The sequence below is a fragment of the Cupressus sempervirens genome, chromosome 2, assembly GCF_028749045.1.
Source record: "Cupressus sempervirens isolate cs-2001-9-10 chromosome 2, ASM2874904v1, whole genome shotgun sequence".
Classification (NCBI taxonomy): domain Eukaryota; kingdom Viridiplantae; phylum Streptophyta; class Pinopsida; order Cupressales; family Cupressaceae; genus Cupressus; species Cupressus sempervirens.
The window spans coordinates 21399506-21406845 of record NC_143119.1 but is presented as its reverse complement, the minus strand read 5'-3'; positions in this window follow the sequence as shown (position 1 = coordinate 21406845).

Here is a 7340-nt window from a genome sequence, read left to right as displayed (position 1 = left end):
ATCATCATAACAACATCATTTCTAATTGTAAATACATTTCTTCTTGTGTTTGCATTATGATGGCTCTCATGTCCGTTTAGGGTTTTTGCCCGTGCTCCATGCTCCTCCCCTTCTATGGCTTCTCTTTGACAGGTTCGCATGCAGGTGATCTTGGCATCTTCGGAGTTGGCTTTCCTCAACTCCAACATGGTATCAGAGCCTTCCTGCTGCAGCTTCGTTGAAAAAATTTTGAAGCCGTGATTTGAAGTCACAAACCCTAGTTTGTTTATGCATTTTTTCTTCAAATCAGGGGATCAGAAATTTTTTGGAGCACTTTGGGACCAAACGGACATCACCATTGGATCCAAAAGGCCGTTTGCAGTCAGGATTCATATAAAGCTTTTCATTTTTGGAGACAGAGCAATTTTGGCAATGTTTTGAGGCCTCCAGGGTCACTGCCGTACGGATCGTACAGACGCAGAGCGTAAAAAAAATTTAAAAAAAAAGGTTTTCGGGTGCACCGCCGCCGCGCCACCTACGCGTAGCCCGCAGTGGCCGCAGCAGGCAGCGCCGCCCGCGCTCCGCCGCAGCCCGGCCTCCTCCCGGCCACCGCCCGTCCGCCGCCCTCCGTCGACAGCTCCTCCGTCTTCGTCGCCCTGCAGCCACCCCCTCCTTGTTTCGCCACCCCTGCAATCGCCTCTGCCCGCCTCTGCTCAGCCCGACAGCACTGTCAGCCGAATCAGCCACTGCGGGGGTGACACGTGGCATGGGCGCCACGTGGCACCTTGCCACGTGGACCCGCCACGTCACCCCTGCCACGTCAGCCACGTCTCATCCGTACTGCGACGTGGCTATGCCACGTGGCACTCTTTTTTGCGGCGATGGCCTCCAAGCCTTCAAATTTAATCGCATGACTTGCTGACATCAGCGCTGCATCAGCCCTTGCATGCACCTCTCCCGATTGCTTTTGGACCTACCTGTGGTTTTTTGGCCATAACTTTTGCATACGAAGGTATTTTTCCAATCCGAAAGAAGCGCCAGAAAGCTGGTTCCAAGACGGAGATTTTGGTGTAGGTATTTTTAAGTTTTGATGCTTTTTTATTGCCTATGTTTTCTGTTGAAGTTCGAAGTCTTGTTTTTGACTCTGGCATGCATATCTTTTGCGTCCCATGCCTGTTTTTTGAAAATTTTATATTTCTCGAAAGCTAGTTCTGTGTACTTTTTAGAAAAGTAGTCCTTTTTCTTTGTTTTTGGCCTCTTCTCTTTCTATCATAGTTTTGGCATTTTTGCTCTATGGTGGATATTTTGAGTGTTTTAGGCCCGAGGATCGTTTTCCTGGCATGGTTTGCTTTCTTTTCGGCCGTACTTTCTTTTGGTTCAGCTCTTTTTTAGTTCTGATCATTGTAGCTATCCTTTTGAAGCATTTTTCATTTTCGCACTGAGATAAATTATCACTTTTGCATTCTGGGAGTCCTGAACGTTGTTTTGAGTCAAGTGTGCATGCACTATTTCATAAAGCACCATGGGGGGGATTATTTGTTTGCTGTTTTAGGCATTCTCCCTTTTTCAAGTGAGTGTCCCTTCCATGACATTAGCCCATGCAGAGTTAGTTAGACTGTGTCTTTATCAGTGTTTGTACCTCTTTTCCTCTCTCCTCGTTCTTGGTTCGGTTGCAGGAGATTTGGCTCACCTTCTTAGTTGCCTGTCATCACACCTTGTCTGCATTAAGGGGGGGTTATGTTGTGTTCTAATGCATCCATGGTTCGATGGTTCGATAGTGTGAACTATGTATTCAGTGGTTGATCCTATGTACAAGGCGATTGTAGTGGCTAGCTACCTATGCATTTCGGTGAGATGGATCATCTACCATATAGACATGCTCGGCTCGTGCCTTCTTCTTCCATGGAGGTTTCTTTAGATCAGTAGTTTGGCAGATTTGCGGCTTCTTCATGCTTCAGTGATGCTGCTTCTTCATGATCACTCTTTATTCCTATTTTAGGGGACAATTTCCCTAGTTGGAGACTTCTTCAGCTCTTCACTGGGTTCTTACCTCTTTTTAGGGGAGGGTTTTTCCCATGTGGTTTTCTCTCTTTCCCTGCTTACAGAGGTTGCATTTTCTTGCATTGTACTTGGGTACTTAAAATGGCCTCATTGCCAGGACCCATTATGCATTCATCTTAGCTTTGTGAGCTTAAGGCATTTCCCTAAGTTGCACTTAAGGGGGGGTGTTAGAGTAAATAATTAATTATTAATTATTTATTCTATTGCTTAAGCTTACTTAGGTCATGCATTTATTTAATATTTTATATTTAATGCATGTTGTGGTTAGTTGGTGACAACACGGGAGTTTGTTCCCTTCTAGTTGTCACACTTATCTTCTACCACCTTCCAACTTGTTCTACAAGCTTCCATGAGCTCTTTATATTCGAGCTCTCTCTCATTGTAAAATATCATCATAACAACATCATTTCTGATTGTAAATACATTTCTTCTTGTGTTTGCATTATGATGGCTCTCATGTCCGTTTAGGGTTTTTTCTCGTGCTCCATGCTCCTCCCCTTCTATGGCTTCTCTTTGACAGGTTCGCATGCAGGTGATCTTGGCGTCTTCGGAGTTGGCTTTCCTCAACTCCAACAGTGCACAAATCCTCATATATCATAACACTTTTGGGAGCAGTGATAGATGGTATTTGACCATCCACCACAAACTAATCATGAGGTGCCCATGTATTTTCTTAGAAAACTATGGGCTGAGCTTGAATTGTGTTTGAAACCCAATAATTTTGATATTAGACCATTTCAAGGGGTTGGTGGAGGGATGCCTCAGGATAGGCCCAAGATAAAGCTTAGTGATAAAATAAGGAATTATAGACATCCTCATCCTCTTATTCCTCTTCTTGCACTAGTTGTCATAACACCTCTCCATCATTGAGTAGTTTCATTTGGTCTTACTTCATTGAGTACCTTTTCAAGAGATTTAGTAGGCCAATGGATGCAAGCAAAACATATTCATCCACTTGGACATGTTTGTACTAGTTGTGGAGGTATATGCAGAGGCCCCTAGAGTGATATTGATGCAACACATGATGGCCATGAGGCTATGGATGCTAATTTTGATGATGAGGTGTACACTACTCATGGTGGTGGTAGTGATGATATTGATGTGTCATCATTTGTTGACCATCTTTGTGGAGTGGGAGAGAGTCAAGAGTAGCAGGTGAAATTTTAATTAAAATTTATAAAGTACATTATTTACTTTCTACATATATGTATAATTATATTAACCATAGTAATGTATGTTTAATTTCAATTAATAGAGGATGGATGATATTGTTCTTCCTAAGAGACAATAGACTCTTTTTTTTAGACCTTCAGACTTTGGCATCCCTCATACAGTATGCACTTTGAATTATAGTGTAAATAATGTACATTGCAACTCAAATTTAATAACATGTGCTCATATATTATTTTTATCTATTTTTTTTTTTATGGATTTTGATATGTTACATAGTTTGATGCTCGTAGAGGTATTTATCCATCAATCGCTAAGGTACAATCTCAAATACCTACAATATGAACTTTTGAAGATAAACACTTTGTACTATTTTTATGTACACATTGTTATTAACTTATCTTCAACTTTAATTTATGTATAATAATGTATTTTTGCCTTACAAATAGGAGATGGATCATACTTTTCTATATAGGCCTCACTATAGTCTATTTTTGACTGCATCTTTTGACCATTCTAGAGATGTGGATGATCATCATGGTAGCATATCTCTAAACACATCATGTTCTCCTTTACCATGTATTCTTACATATGTGAAATTGTCCATAAAGCTGTCTAGCATATCGAGAGTGTTTAACATATTTTAGTATGATCACACTCTTAAACTCATCCACAAATGCATGACAACTAACTTTATTTGTAACTAGATCACGCCTTCTAGTCTTCCCATCCTTCAATGGATATTCAACAGTTTTGAATATTTATACATCAACTAATTGTTATCCAAAAGTAGTCAAATAATTTTCATGCAAACATTCATCTAAAAAGGAAATATTTCCACACATATCACATGTCCTAGAAAGACATGCATTGAAAATAATATATTGGTCATTAGGCAGCTTACAAAACAAAATTGTATCACATTCTTGAAACATGTATTTACAATGCATGATACCACATATAGACTGAAATACATCATAATGGTAACAAAATTGAACATGAGTTTTACAACATGTGATTCTTTCCTTCTTAATCCTTGCATAGCATGGTTTACACTTTTTAAAATATTTTTGACTAATGGCAATAGTTAACACCTTATCATCTAATTTTTTTTATAAACAATTCAGTTTGAGTCATGTCCAAAAGGTGTTTAAGAGGTGGATAACATATTTTTGATCCTACTCTTAATTTAAGAACATCTATTGAATTAGGTGATACTCTTGTTTTATCATGCCAAAACATTTCAACCAAACTTTTGACTTCACTAGTAAGTTTCATTTCAGATCTTGGGAATCTATCATTAGAAGTCCACAAAATATTTGTTGGTTCACATTCAAATTTAACCCTCTTCTTTATAGCTCTTTCTAAAGTCTTACGAATCACACTATGATATCCACTTATGTTACTAATTAATATTTTGTCAGTAGTTGATTTGCTAACAAAAGTTGTTTTTGCTTGTCATGCTACTCATATCTTTAGAGTGACTTCTCTTTCTAATAACAATAAAGGCACTAGCAACAATAGATACAACTTGTTTTAAAGACTCATTTTTATTCTTGGGTTTTGCATGCATTCCTAAACTTTTTAGTACTTTTCATATTTTATACATTTTAATTAGTTGCAACATCAACTAACATTTAAACCCAAATTTCTTATTATAAATTTTGTTTTCTATATAATGTATTAGCATGTGTCCTAATCTTGTTAGAGTAAATAATTAATATCTAATTATTTATTCTATTGCTTAAGCTTACTTAGGTCATGCATTTATTTAATACTTTTGTATTTAATGCATGTAGTGGTTAGTTGTTGACAACTCGGGAGTTTTCTCATTTTTTAGCATATTCCACTTTTTGTGGATGTGTGCTGAGTTATCAATCTTATCTTCTACCTCCTTCCAGCTTGTTCTACAAGCTTCCATGAGCTCTTTATATTCGGGCTCTCTCTCATTGTAAAACATCGATCATCATATCATTTCTTATTGTAAATACATTTCTTCTTGTGTTTGCATTATGATGGCTCTCATGTCCGTTTAGGGTTTTGCCCATGCTCCATGCTCTCCCCTTCTATGGCTTCTCTTTGACAGGTTCGCATGCAGGTGATCTTGGCGACTGCGGAGTTGGATTTCATCAACTCCAACATGGTATCAGAGCCTTCCTGCTGCTGCTTCGTTGAAGAAATTTTGAAGCCATGATTTGAAGTCACAAACCCTAGTTTGTTTGTGCAATTTTTCTTCAAATCAAGGGATCAGCAATTTTTGAAGCACTTTCAGCCCAAATGGACATCACCATTGGATCCGGAAGGCCGTTTGCAGTCAGGATTCATATAAAGCTTTTCATTTTTGGAGACAGGGCAATTTTGGCAATTTTTTGAGGCTTCCAGGGTCGCTGCCGTACGGATCGTACAGACGCAGAGCGTAAAAAAATTTTAAAAAAAAAGCGTTTACGGGCGCACCGCCACCGCACCACCGCTGGGCCGCCACCGCGCCACCCGTGCGCCGCCCGCAGCGGCCGCAGCAGGCAGTGCCGCCCGCGCTCCACCGCGGCCCGGCCGCCTCCTGGCCGCCGCCCTCCGCCGGCGGCGCCTCTCCAGCTCTCATCTCTGCGGCCACCTCCACCAGCGGCGCAACCTGCCTCCGCTGCCCTGCGGCCGCCTCTGCCCACCAGCGCTGCTCCGACAGTGCAGCAGTTATTGCCCAGTCAGCGACATGTGGCATTTTCTGTCGCGTCGTGTGACTGACACGTGGCAGGCATGCCACGTGGCACCTGCCACGTCATCGACCATACTGCCACGTGGAAATGCCACGTGGCACTTCTTTTTTGCAGCGATGGCCTCCAAGCCATCAAATTTAATCGGTTGACTTTTTGACGTCAGCACTGCATCAGCCCTTGCATGCACCTCTCCTGATTTGGTTTTGGACCTACTTGTGGTTTTTTGGCCATAACTCTTGCATACGGAGGTATTTTTCCGATCCGAAAGAAGTGCCAGAAAGATGGTTCTGAGACGGAGATTTTAATGCAAGTATTTTTAGGTTTTGATGCTTTTTTATTGCTCGTTTTTTCAGTTGAAGTCCAAAGTCCTATTTTTGACTCAGGCATGCATATCTTTTGCGTCCCATGTCTATTTTTGGAAAACTTTATATTTCTGGAAAGCTGGTTCTGTGTTCTTTTCAGAACTGTCATCTTTTTTCCTCACTTTTGGCCTCTTCTCTTTCTATCATAGTTTTGGCATTTTTTCTCTATGGTGGATATTTTGAGTGTTTTAGGCCCAAGGATTGTTTTCCTGGCATGGTTTGCTTTATTTTCGGCTGTACTTTCTTTTGGTTCAGCTCCTTTTCAGTTCTGATCATTGTAGCTATCTTTTTGAAGCACTTTTCTATTTCACACTGAGATAAACTGTCACTTTTGTATTCTGGGAGTCATGAACGTTGTTTTGAGTCAGGTGTACTTGCACTATTTCATAAAGCACCATGGGGGGGATTATTTGTTTGCTATTTTAGGCATTCTCCCTTTGTCAAGTGAGTGTCCCTTCCACGACATTAGCCCATGCAGAGTCAGTTAGACCGTGTCTTTATCGGTGTCTGTACTTCTTTTCCTCTCTCCTCATTCTTGGTTCGTTTGCAGAAGATTTGGCTCACCTTCTCAGTTGCCTGTCATCACACCCCGTCTGCATTAAGGGGGGATTATGCTGTGTTCTAATGCATCCATGGTTCGATGGTTCGATAGTGTGAACTATGTATTTAGTGGTTGATCCTACATACAAGGCGATTGCAGTGGCTGGCTACCTATGCATTTCGGTGAGATGGATAATCTACCATATAGACATGCTCAGTTTGTGCCTTCTTCTTCCATGGAGGTTCTTCAGATCAGCAGTTTGACAGATTTGTGACTTCTTCATGCTTCAGTGATGCTGCTTCTTCATGATCACTCATTGTTCCTGTTTTAGGGGACAATTTCCCTAGTTGGAGACTTCTTCAGCTCTTCACTGGGTTCTTACCTCTTTTTAGGGGAGGGTTTTTCCATGTGGTTTTCTCTCTTTCCCTGCTTACAGAGGTTTCATCTTCTTGCATTGTACTTGGGTACCTAAAATGGCCTCGTTGCCAGGACCCATTATGCATTTCATCTTAGTTT